Below are 12,759 nucleotides of genomic sequence, written 5' to 3' on the forward strand. Positions count from 1 at the left end.
ATTTGTCAGGCATATAGCGATAAGGATGGCCGCATTGAAGACGCTCCTCGCTCAGGGAGACCCCAATCCACATCGACTGAAGTCCACGAACTCATCGTGGCAGTGGTGGTGGCTGATTCATTGTAGAGTACGAGAGAAATTCGAGAAGCCTTATTTCTGAACATCAATGAGGCTACCATCTGCCGCCACTTGCATGAAGCTGCAATGAGTGCCAGTGAACAGCTGCAATGAGTGCCAAAGGGCGCGAACACTAATGTTATCGAAAATGTATGGAGAGTTCTGAAATCAAACCTGGCCCACATGAACTTGGGTTCGACAAGCAAAGAACTGTGGCTTCTTGTTGCAGCGGAATGGGAGTGCATTAAGGAAAACTGCGAGTTCGTGCAGTCTCTATGATTTCCGCCCCGCCGCATTGGAGCAGCCATTCGCGTTAACGGCTTTTTCACGTGCATCTAAACCGCGTTTACTTTTGCTCCTTGTATTTTGTTGTTGTGAAAGTAATTCGACAAAATTCATACTACGAAGTAAAATAATCCCCTTTTTACGTTCGACGTGCTGAGCACGCGTAACTACTTGACCTATTCGCAATACGTGCATTTCGCGTATATTACATCATCGCTTACATAGAACACACAGTCTAAACCAGCATCGTGTCCTTTCGATTATTTTGTGCGTATTCGTTCTTACATATGCTAGGATATACGCGCAACTTCCAATAAACTAAATGAAGGTGGCAAAAAATGAAAGATGGCTTAGCTCTGCTATGTCTTGATACACTTAGCGAAAAGCAGTGACTACCTCGGGATCAGAAAAAGGTAATTTCTCCAGTCTTAAGCGCCGTACGCGAGCAGCTAAACTCTCCTTGGCTTCCATGTCGAGTGCGTTTAAGTTCACCGGCGTTCTATAATTTGTTTAGAGGGGCCTATTCTCGACAATTCGCCATTTTGTCGAAATTGTGACGTACGCGTAAGGCGACGTCAGCTGACGTAAACTCAAAATCCGGTTACGAAGTTCCGGGGAGGGAAGAAAGAAAACCGATTAAAAAAACCGAACGCTGTTGTCTGCTACTAAAGGCGCCAAATACGAAAAAAAAATGCACTCCGGGCAGCGTTTCTATTAAATTTGGCTTCGGGAGTTGCGTAACTTCAACGCATTCTGCAATGCGCATGGAGCCAGCGGATGATAAATGTGAAATACTATACGTCCTAGAGCCTGTAACGCGCAAATAACACATGCAAAGTGCGTTCGACATATGCATGAACAAGCGCACTTATGGTAGTGTAGTTGTTTCCCTCGGCGATTGAGCCTCACAAAGTGCCATGACCGAGACTGAAAGTGCGCTCAGCTCCCCTTTCTTTTAATTTCATATCAGTGTCTATTTATTCAACTCTTAATTGTTTCTGACGCCGCAGCTTCAAGAGCGATGACAGATGCCACGGCTTGCACAAATGTTTTCCTTGGTTTTCATTCCCCACTAAACCTCTTGATTATGAGCACCAAGTCGTGTCATTGCATTTGGAGGGGATGTTTTCCCAACCGACTGTTGATTAATTAAGCGGTTCTGGGACAACACATGACATCGTTCTCTTCTAAAGCGTGGCCTAAAAATCAACGCTCATCGTGAAGTGCGAGCGTTTCTTCGTCGCTGCACAAAAGTGAATGGACCCAATATATTGTCGCTTTGATACTACGCTTTCGTCGAGCAAAGAAAGAAAAAAGCGCTAGAACTGTGAAAACGTATGTATGGTCCCCGTACGGCCGCTCTGTGAAATAAAGAAGTGTTTTTATGTTCAACACTCAGCAGCTTGCTATGTCTTTCAGGGTAAATTACATGCAAATAAGACAATAAATGTTTTTTAAAGTAGAGAATTGTATTTTCGGTTATTGAGAAAACCAAGTGTCACTGTCGTGGTCGCAACCACGTGATTACGCTGTTGTCTGCTACGGAGCAGCAGAAGCCTCATGCACCTTCAGGGAATCATCACGCCCCGGAGCCAGCAAGCGCGGCCCTTATACGCCGCGTAGCAGCGCTGGGCAGCTGGGGGCCTTAATTTTATCGAGAGGCATCCTGGTTTGGCCTACGGGGCTAGCGATGCGATGAACAGCACAACGCGCCAGTGCCTTTAGGTGCAGCTGGCAGCAGAATTAAACGGCCTGGGGCTAGCAAAGCACTCGCCAGAAGGATTGAAACGCTTCTAGCAGCAGCGGGCGAGGACCAAAACAGCTCATTCTTATAACAATTTTTTTCCTTGTGGACAGTTTTTCCTAGAGACTCTTTCTTCCTGGGTCTTTTTTTTTTGTGACGTTTTACATACACCCGTGCTGAACTTGTCTCTTGAACGCAGCCCCACTGAACTATAGAACAGGACCCTGGTTTTCCATCCAAGAAATAGTTTTAACTAAAAAGACCTAATTTAAATAAAACAAGGCATCTGGAATCAAAATATCTATTAATAGTGATCTCTCGGCTGCTGCGTCCTCAATTGCTTTTGTCAGGTGGACGTGGCGACGGCACTTTTTATTGCTCTAGGGGGACAGGAGTGTGCTTCAGCTACAATACGTTCACAGAAATCAAACGCACAGTATGATCGCATATGCATAACGCACGCAAAAACATAAATAAATGGGTACGGCCGCGGTACAATTTGCTTCAAACTAAGACGTTTTTAAAATCTATTGTTAAAATGTTAACAGAATACCGGAGTTACTAAATAGCGGTGCACTCACAAATACTTTGTGAACCTGAATCTCCTGCAGTTAGTGTTCAAATAAACTGCTTAGCAGATAGCACAGTTAAGCTTACTCATTATCCTATGCTATATACTGAATAAAATGCTGTGAGCTGAAAGCAGAAGCTAACCTTCAGATTTTACCCGCTTCCGTTTGAGGCTTTGTTTCTTCAGTTTTAGTTGACTGTTGCTTGTTCCAGTTGACTTGTGGCGATTTCTTAATTGAACACAAAATGCGATCCTTGTTCATGGCCATCGCTAAAACCACCGAATATTGCAATCGCAAATGTCATAACCAGGTACAGGAGTTGCTCTAGCTTTGACCAAGCTCACTCAGCGTAGGCAGCAGTGTGACACTGTCCAAGCAGAGAAACATTAGTCTGCTCATTAGCAAGCTCTTGCGGTGAGGAGGGGGGGTGGGGGGGCAAATGTTTGCGGAGTACCCGGGCCCTTGACTGATAAGCTAGCAGCTACTCGATAGGCTCGTCCTGGTGCACAAGCTTGCAGGTTTTCAATACATTCCGTGACAGAGCCCGGTGGGCGCTGTTCACTGCCACAAAATCATTCGAACGCGTGAAGCAGCTAACGCTTTGTGAAGCAAAAAATTGTTTAATAATCGCGGCTGACCACGTGCTTTCGTTAGTGACTGATGGGTGGGAGAGAGGACGACCCTTGCAAAAACAATTTTTTCCCACATAACGAACCCTACCTTCAAACTGTCGATTAAAAAAAAGGTGGCCTCCTTACGTGAGTAAATACGGTAAATTGAATATTGAGAAGTGCGTATGGTCGCGTCCGATCAGATAATTTGGCACTGACAGGGCGCTCCCTTACCCTTCTAATCGGTTTAGCAGATTTAAGGCAAAAACACCTTACTAACGAGCACCACCCGTGCCCGGTCACAGCAGGCTACTTAACTACCTCTTGAATGCAAAAAACTATAACAAGGATAAAGCGACGGCATCTTATTCCTTATGCGAAAAAATTTGCTCACAAGACAGCAATTCATACAAACTGTCGAGCTCAAACTTTGTGCTCCACATCATTATGCGCAGAAGTGTCAAAGCAGGTGAACCATTAAGGATCAAAGCAGGTAAAACAATGGAAAGCAGTCAGTTGACGCATATCCATATAGCCATGCACATGCTTCCAAATACGGCATACATGCCAACGAAGCACTCAAGTAAGCTGTACCATATGCGTCCCTAACAGGTAGAGGCGATGGCACTTATGCTGACGTCCCTGGGTCTTTAACTGCCAGAGGTGACTGCACTGATGCTTAGGGCACTGCATTGCTACCAGGCAGGGGCAACGACACTGATGCTGAGGGCCCTGGGTCACTAAGTGCCAGAAGTGACGGCACCAATGCTGAGTGAAGATAAAGGGATGCCGGTGTTGCAGTGACATGGGAATGACCCGGGGCTAGGAAAAAGAAATCAAGAAATTGTTGACAGTGGAAGGTATGACAGCACTAAGCCAGTATTAAATAACACATATATGCATGGCCCCGCCGGGGTGGTGCAGTGGTAACACGCCCGACTACTGTGCCGGAGTTCCCGGGTTCGAACCCGACCGCGGCGGCTGCGTTTCGATGGAGGCGAAACGAAGAGGCGCCGTGTGCTGTGCGATGTCAGCGCACGTTAAAGATCCCCAGGTGGTCGAAATTACTCCGTAGCCCTCCACTACGGCTCCTCTTTCTCTCTTTCCACTTTCATTCCCACCCTCCTCCCTTCCCTTACGGCGCGGTTCGGGTGTCCACAGAGCAAGTGTGACAGTTACTGCGCCTTTCCCTTCCTGTGAACCAATTTATTATTATTATTATTATATATGCACAGTGAAATTATCTCCTACAGTTACTCAAGCACAGCGCCAAAACTAAGAACAAGCAGTTACAGGTATTGCTGGAATGCTGAATAGTATAGCACCTCCTGTCGCAAATTAGAAATAATCAGCCAACTAATATTAAAAACAAGATACCCATTTTAACTTATGTTGAATTTCAATGGCAGATCGCGAGCGCTCGGCTAAGTCACAAATGAAGTGAATCACTCTTTTAGAGATCACTTTCTCCAAATCTGCAAAGGAATGCATTCGCTCCTGCTGCAGCATGCTTTCCAGCCAGCCTGCGCCACTTGCCCGCATCTGGTGAACTTAAGTGCATCAGCGTGCGATGAATTAGTTCTCCTGGCTATGCCTTCTACAATGGTTGCTATCAATGCAGGCTGCCTTCGCTCTGTTGCAAGCACGTTTTTGCAACTATTGTTTAAACAAGCGTTCCACATGGCCTGAATATTGACACTTCTGATAAAGCGTAATCAAATCTAGGATCGAAGCTAGCATGTCTTTGAAGCGATGGAGGCGTCATTTTAAAAAGGCTGCCAACTCCGAGCGCAGTGCAGAGGTTTCTCAAGTGAAATGAATGCAAGTTTCTCTTTTCTTTTAAACGATATTTATTGCCTCAGGGCATCAGTAGGGTATAAGATGAAGAACGAGCTAATAATTAAATGAATGAAACAAGGTTGGCTGATTTTATGAAGTCCACAAGTGAGCGATGATGTGGTCCCTGCGTCCAAGCGATATACGAGGCAGGATCGTTTGTTGAAAGTCCAGCTATCGTGAAGTGCTGGATACGTGTTGGTTTCAAAGCAGGGCAGAGCCACAGCAAATGGTGAATGTCGGCTTCAACGTTTTCGTCTTTACATATCGGGCACCCTGGGCGGGGATATAAGTATCTGAAGTGAGACCACGTTCAAGGGACAGCTGGTGCGAGGGCAACCCCGACTGGATCCTCCTAAGCGCAACCTCCTCTGCACGGGTGAGACCGCGGGAGAGGGATACCGCACACGGAGGGATAAGAGCACGCGTGCGACGGCGGAGGTGTTCTTTTCGTGATAAAAGGAGGGTAGCGTAGTCCACATCAAGGAACCGTGGTAATGATGAATCTTGGGTCACGAGGCGCGTCGCTAAATCAGCTTGACTTTGTGAAAGCAGAAGGTCCCGTGGGACCTACTCAATACGTACTGACTGTGGGATGCGCGCCGTAAGCTAGTGAATGTCTTGACACATTGTGGGCAACGGTTGACACGACGGAGTAAACGTACCGCTTGAAGTGCGTCAGTGCGGATGACAACTTGGGCCTTGGGGAGCGCAATAATGGTGGCCACGGAGCAGAGCGCCTCCTGAACTGCCACGAGCTCAGAGCAGAAAGCTGCAGGTTGTTCCGAAAGTTTAAACGTAGAGGTGTGATTCAGGCTAGGTCTCCACGGACAGTAGATTGCTGTTTTTGCTTGACAGCCTTGTGTGCTTGCATCCACGTACAATACAATGGATCCTTGAGGCAGGTGAGCATCTTGCTCTGGAAATCTCTGGCGAAGGGACGATGGCGAGTTGCCAGACGTTCGTCTGCGGTTATCTGTTGGCTTGTTGCGCCTAACTGTACAAACTTCTAGGGAGGAAGAATAGGCGCAGGTGGTTAAAGAATAATATGTGAAGTTGCATACGCCCTCAGCGCTTGCATGGAATGTGATAAGGAGTCAAGTCTGCGCGCAGCACGGCGCTGGTGCACCAGCTCATTGATGGTGTTGAGCTGCGCGTTCTCCTGTTATGCTACGACCAGAGTGATTCTTTAAAGCATGTAATGGTTCTCATTGCTTCTCGGTTCACGGCTTCAAGGCAATCCCATTGTGCTCTTGTAAGATGTTGGAACTGAGCTTGATAAACAATACGTGGCTGCAGCACATTCATCACCAAGTGGCGTGCAACAGACGAGCCAGCGCCACCCGTTTTAGGAGAAATTCTTCCAATCAAACCTATAGTCTAAATAGCTTGCTTCATTGCCTGAGAAAGCCAAGCAGTCGCTCATCCTGGTTGGTGAATCGTTAACCCCAGAAATTTTACACTCGGACTTTACTGCAGTGGGGTGCCTGATAGACAGAGACGAATTGGATTTACAGTACGTTTACGGCGTTTCCAGCGGTTAGCGACACACGTGCATGTAGTTTTACACACGGAAAGCTGAAGACCAATGGAAGAAGCGTATTCAGAGGTAATATCTAAAGCTGATTGAAGAGCAGCCTCCTGAGTGAGCACGTCACGTAGCAAAACGAATAAACCAACTTCCTCACCACTGAAGCGTATTGCAAATGTTCTCCCGTCAAAAATTGATGCCATAAAACTGCGCACTCTCAAAGGGAGGAGTTGCATGTCAATGGCGTTCATGATTGCAGCATTACTGATGTATGGTTTTTCAATGTCCATTGACAATATGGTATGCACATTGCGGCTGCGGGTAGATGACAGTACTGCTGATGTCAAGACCACCAGCCCGTCCTCTGTGTCTATGTATAGACGAGATCCAATTTGAGCAGGATGATAAAACCATGCTGTTCCAGCCAACAAGAAAGTCGTGTAGCCAACGTTTTCTCTGCAAGCTTGCGTAGCGTTTATGTTAATGAGATTGGTCGCACTTTAGCGAGGTCTGTTGGGGGCTTTACTGGTTTGGGAATAGGGATCTCCAAAGCGAATTTCCAGCTCTTAGGTACGACATCATGCAGCCATATATTAATTGTAGTGTCTAGTAGTTGAGAGAGTGCAACGGCACTCAGCTTCTTGTAAACCTCATACTGAATTTTTTCCGGGCCGGACGCTGTAGCTCAGGCATATCCAGTAGCTCAGGCATAGAAAAGAAACTCGCAATTCCATCTGCGTCAGCAGCAGATGATACTGTGTATGCATCCGCAGTAATACCTGCCGAATTAAAATTAGCAGCTGAAGGAGGCAATGTGGCAAACTTTGGGGAAACACTTTTGTGCTGCTTCTTTGGCGAAATCAACCGGCGACAAATTAGCTGCAAAGCATGCTGTTGCTGCTGCGTCAGTAGAACGGCGATCATGTTCTATTGCACGAAACGTTCGCCAGAGTGAGGCATTCGAGGATTTAGCTGAACATTGTTCCCACCATGCACGCCACTGGCATCGCGAGAGATCGCGTTCATATCTCCGAGCCTTAGCAATAAGATAATGGAGTCGTGTACGTGCCTGCATCGAAGTAGGGTCTCGCCTTGCAGCCAGTTCGGCTTGACGGCGGGCAGCCCACAAGTTAAGCAGGCTGAGATCTGGTGCCGGTCGACCAGCATCAATCCAGGTAATAGTCGTAGCGCTATTTAGTGCACTTTGTATGCGCTCAATAAGGAGTGACGACGAATCTGAAGACAGACTCGAGACGTGAGCGAAAGTTATCCCAGTTGATCACAACATTTGCGGCATAAAGGGCGGAGACGTGAGGTACGGAGACCGATGATGATAGGGTGGCGATCACTTCCCCAGCAGTCTGGCTCCATGTGCCACGAGGGAGTTCCCGCGCCCAGCCATCACGTCAAGTCCGGAGCATAGGCAGCACTACGTATGTAACGCACAGGCCGTGTTGCGGTCCCAGGGTGATTAAGCAGAACAGGGCATCAGTGAAGGCGTCCCGCACACGCACCACGAGGGGTTGCAGTAGTGAGGGGCGTTGAAGTCGCCTCCGACTGAAATCGGACACCCGGGGTATTGCCGACAGACACTTAATAACCAGCCAAGATTATTACGAGAAGGGGAGCCTCCGGCTGGTCTAACGTAATATGAAAAAGACGCAACGGGTCCTTTCGGAAATTTCGCAGCAACTGCTACAACCTCTTGATATGAAGTGCTCCAGGCTTCGAGAGAAAAGCGTACATGAGGAAACCGCGTATCAACATATACCACCTCCTTTTCCGAGGGATCAGGAGTCTGCACGCGACGGTCGGTCATCGAAGGAGACATGTAGCCACTGAAGCCCGGAATTGTTGGTAAGGCGCTTGTTTCCTGGAGTAACATAGCCCATACCAGGAGCTTGTTAAGTCGTAGTCATGTCTTGAGCTCACGCACCTTCGCGGAAATGCCTCTACCGTTCCACTGTAGCACACCAGTACGACAGATATTCGCCATTTTCGGGTACTAGTCCAAGCGTTGCAGTATCACGGACGTCAGGTTTGACAATTGGTTGACCATATAGCGGAGCAACAATGCTGCAGAGTTATCCGTGGGAATTGTGGCACACTTGGAAGATGCAGCAACTGGCACAGTTGTGCGGGAAGAAGACGACGGTGCTGCGCTACTGATAGAATTGACGGTTAATTCCGCAGCTAGTGGATGTCAAGCAAGCGTTTCGCGGTGTTGTCGGAGCTTGGAAACCTCTGCTAGAAGACGAGTGATTTGCTCGTCTACTGCAGCCATATCGTCCTCCGGTAGTTCAGTGCGCTTCTGTATTAGCTGTTGTCGACGGCGTTCCTTGAGCACCGCATCGCTAGACTTCGTCTTAGTTGAAGGTGCATTCGAAGCGGGCTCTGGAGCTCTGGCCACTCTTCGTCATCCCATTGGAGAGCAGCGAAGCAATTGGATGTATGTAATGGTGCCATGTCTTGTATTGGCCAATAGTTAGTGTTCCGAAGACGAGCCTTCTGTGTTGCCTTTTACTTTGTCGGACAACTTGGAGATGTTATCTCGTGGTCGTCCAATTTGCAGAGGCCGCATCGGTACGTAACTTTTTCTTCAGACGCACCTTCATAGGCATTAGTGAAAGGGCAAGATTTGCGCATGGGCCCAGCCCCGGAGCAGTTGTAAAAGTAAACCACACTTGGTTTATGTGGCTGAGTTCTTAAAATGCAGCCGTAGTAGTACAGACAGGCTGGAAGTGTCGGAGGGCCTTGCAAGGTGACCATGCAAGAACGCCCTTTTCCCATATGTCGTGCCTGGATGGCGTCGTGCGTGGGGCAGTACAGCTCACGTTGAAGTCTGCCTTAATTCTCGTTTATGTCAACGTTGTAAACGACGCAACGCTGCAAGTCAGAGCCTTCAACTAGATACACCTGGACAGGCAGTGAGATATCACTTGTGATGGAAATACACCTAAGCGTTTGCATACGTTCAACCGCCGTAAGTGTCAGAAGCCACACTGCTATAGTGTTTGACTTCTTCCTTGCGTGAAGCATCGAAATCCTCTGGTTCCGAGACAAGCTTCCAAGTTAGCCTTGATAATCCTTTTCGGTATATCCGTCAGGATTTTGTTTGCTAGAGATTTAATCGTCACTTCATAAGATGTCGTTCCGGGTGTTTGAGCAACCTGGTTCTCGATCGTTAAACAAGAGCGCTTTCCTTGACAGGCATCACTTGCCGATGACGAATTCGGTTGATGGTCTTCGGAAGGACGTTTGTGAAAGGTACGGGGCTTGTTGGGAAGAATGGTGGGGCCGATACGTCCATTGGAGAGCACGTCTCCTCCTGTCGCACTGTTCGGATGCCCATCTCGGCATGTTGACTGGGTGGTCATTGTCGTGCTCCGCCCATGGGGCAGGTCACTTACAGGCTTTTGGGCATTTTGAGAAGGCGGGATCGGCGTTGCTGCTGATGAACAGGCAGCACCAAGCTGGACTTGAGGCTGAGGTTCAGGTTGAGATGTCGAATGCGGGACACGCGTTGCCGCGAGCGACGCCGGTGAAGACCTCTGCCAGCGTGGCAGCGGAGACAGTAGGCCTAGCCTCAGTGCCCAGCTCAGCTGCAATCATGCATGGATGCCATGCGTTGGAGGCCTAGAACTTGACAAGAGGACGTTTGAAGCATCCTCGGAAGCGAGGATCCACTTCTCTGGAGAAAAAGGCACGTATTTATGTAGGTGGCGAGGTTTTTCAGAGGGGCGATGCGAAACCACCTTCGCAGGAACACACTTCTTTCTTAACTTTTTCTTCCGTGTAATGATTCGGGGGCTTGCTCGTTGAAAGGGAAAGCTAATTAATGCTCGTAAACACTCGTCTCCTGTCGGTTGGGATAAGGAAATATTTACGAGAACTTAATGCGAATAACTATGCTCCAAAAGTCTGTTTTATGACTGATCAAGGGGATTCATCTGACATTGCTGCGGGTGCATGAACAAAGTTGAAAATAAGCGTATAGATCACGTAAAGAAAAGCTTCCGATGAATATATTAGGGATATTTTTGAACCTATACCGGCTACACTAATCCAGAAAAGCACCATTAGAATTACTGGAATTTCGCTACACTGGTGTAGGTGAAACAAAAATGGCCCTATTAACAAACTCGTGACCCCAGCCAACGTACATAGTGGCCAACGCTCAGGCAGCAATTTTCTGGCTGGTACTCAAACATGTATGTCACGATAAAGCTGACCACCGTGCTTTTGTGTTTATGCTGCTTTGTCGATGTGTGTGCTATTCCGTATGTATGATGTAGCCGTGCCTTTTCCATTCGGCATCCACTGTGAGTGCTGACCATGTCTACACAGAATCGTTGCGACGGCTACATATTGCGCATAGTTCGAGGCGGTGTTCACTCATTCTTCACTAGTAGATTGTCCGATAATGCTGCAGCACTCTTCCATGCAGGATTTTTCACTGCGGGAATTTTACTGTGCAAGCGTGCCCTTTTTATACATCGGCAAGCAGAAGATGCACCGTCCATGTCGTGCTCTGTTACTTGGACCACCATGTAGTTATGACAGGAAGCAAGGAGGCAGCCGGACATGACAGGAAGTAGAAGGGGAAGCAAGGAAAACGTCATGCAGGTTCCCGGCCAAATCCACCGATTTCGGAGGAGCAAATATCGTTGTTCAACGGATCGATCCGGGATTGACATCCGATCCCACTCAGACAACTCTTGCTCCCATTCTGCCATTGGAATATGATTGCTCCAAACTGAGCAGCAAAATCTGATCCGGATCTGCCATCGGAATTTGATATTAGACTATTACAAACAATCTGCATACCTGCCAACCTAGAGAGACCTAAAATCTGGAATTTTTTTATTCGCGCCAATGCGGGGGAAGGGGGTGAGGTAGGATGCATTCAATATTCAATATTTCGATGCAACCAGCCACAGCTACTTTGGCTTTGGTTTGATTTGGCTTTGATCGTATGCTTGCCAATGATGCTAGTGCAGCCATTATGGTGATGCTGGCGATTACGACGTAGCTAAATTTCGCGCAGCCGGTTTCTCAAAAACTATTCTTGCACGAGCAGAGGTAACTTTTCAGAAGATATGGGGCAGTGGTCAAACAATCGGAAAGTTAAGCCAAAACTCAGAAGTCTCTAAAGCTAATGAAGGGTTGGCAGGTGTGAATTTGTGGATGCTTGTTGGAAAGAAAAATATGTTCACAAAATTCAACTCTGTCAGCAACAGGGGATATCAATTCCAACTAGCGTGACTTGCAATCCCTGCATATTAACTACAACAGGATTGAATGTTACTGGTTGCCTAATAACAAGCACGTGTGCTTACTTACTGAGAAAGTACATTTAGCAGCATTGTCTACTTCCCGGCTTAGCTCATCAGCCACCTCAGCACCAGGCGCATACAGGTCACTCTGGTTCGTCTGTGAGGGGACTAAATAAAAAGACAAGCACTAGCACATTGCGTCACAAATATGGGCTATGGTTAAATGAATCGTTACACAGGCATGGAATAATGAGAATAGCACTGCGTCATGACTCCCACTTCAAGGTAAAGCTTGAGCAAATGGCCAAAGGAGACCATACTATTTAACCCGAGAAATAAACATGCACATGTACTCTATGACAAAACGTACTTTCGGCGGATCAATGCAGCGTCAGTTTAGAATATAAATTAGCTCAATTAGAAATAAGTAGAATTTATTTTAGATGGATTCTACAGAATAAAATGCTACATATACATATGCTCTGTAACGTTTTTTGTCCACATATTAGCTGCTGGTAACTTCGTGTCCTGCTCTATCTTGTGGTGTCCCTTAATGTAACTATAATTTTACCCCAAAATTGCACTAACAAGGCTGGCAGCAAGTCTTATTCGACTTTGTAATAATCAGTCTTGTAGAATAGAATTGATGAGAACTTATGAATGTAAGAAGTTGTAGAGTATGGTTGTATACATACCATTTCCAAGAACCGTCGCATACAATGCCTTTTGGTGGTTCTCATTCAGGCTCCTCGGCTTGGCGATCTCCCCTTCTTGGTCCCTGATAACA

This window comes from Amblyomma maculatum, chromosome 8 (genome assembly GCF_055883805.1).
Source record: "Amblyomma maculatum isolate TAMU_Amacu chromosome 8, ASM5588380v1, whole genome shotgun sequence".
In the NCBI taxonomy this organism is placed as follows: Eukaryota; Metazoa; Arthropoda; class Arachnida; order Ixodida; family Ixodidae; genus Amblyomma; species Amblyomma maculatum.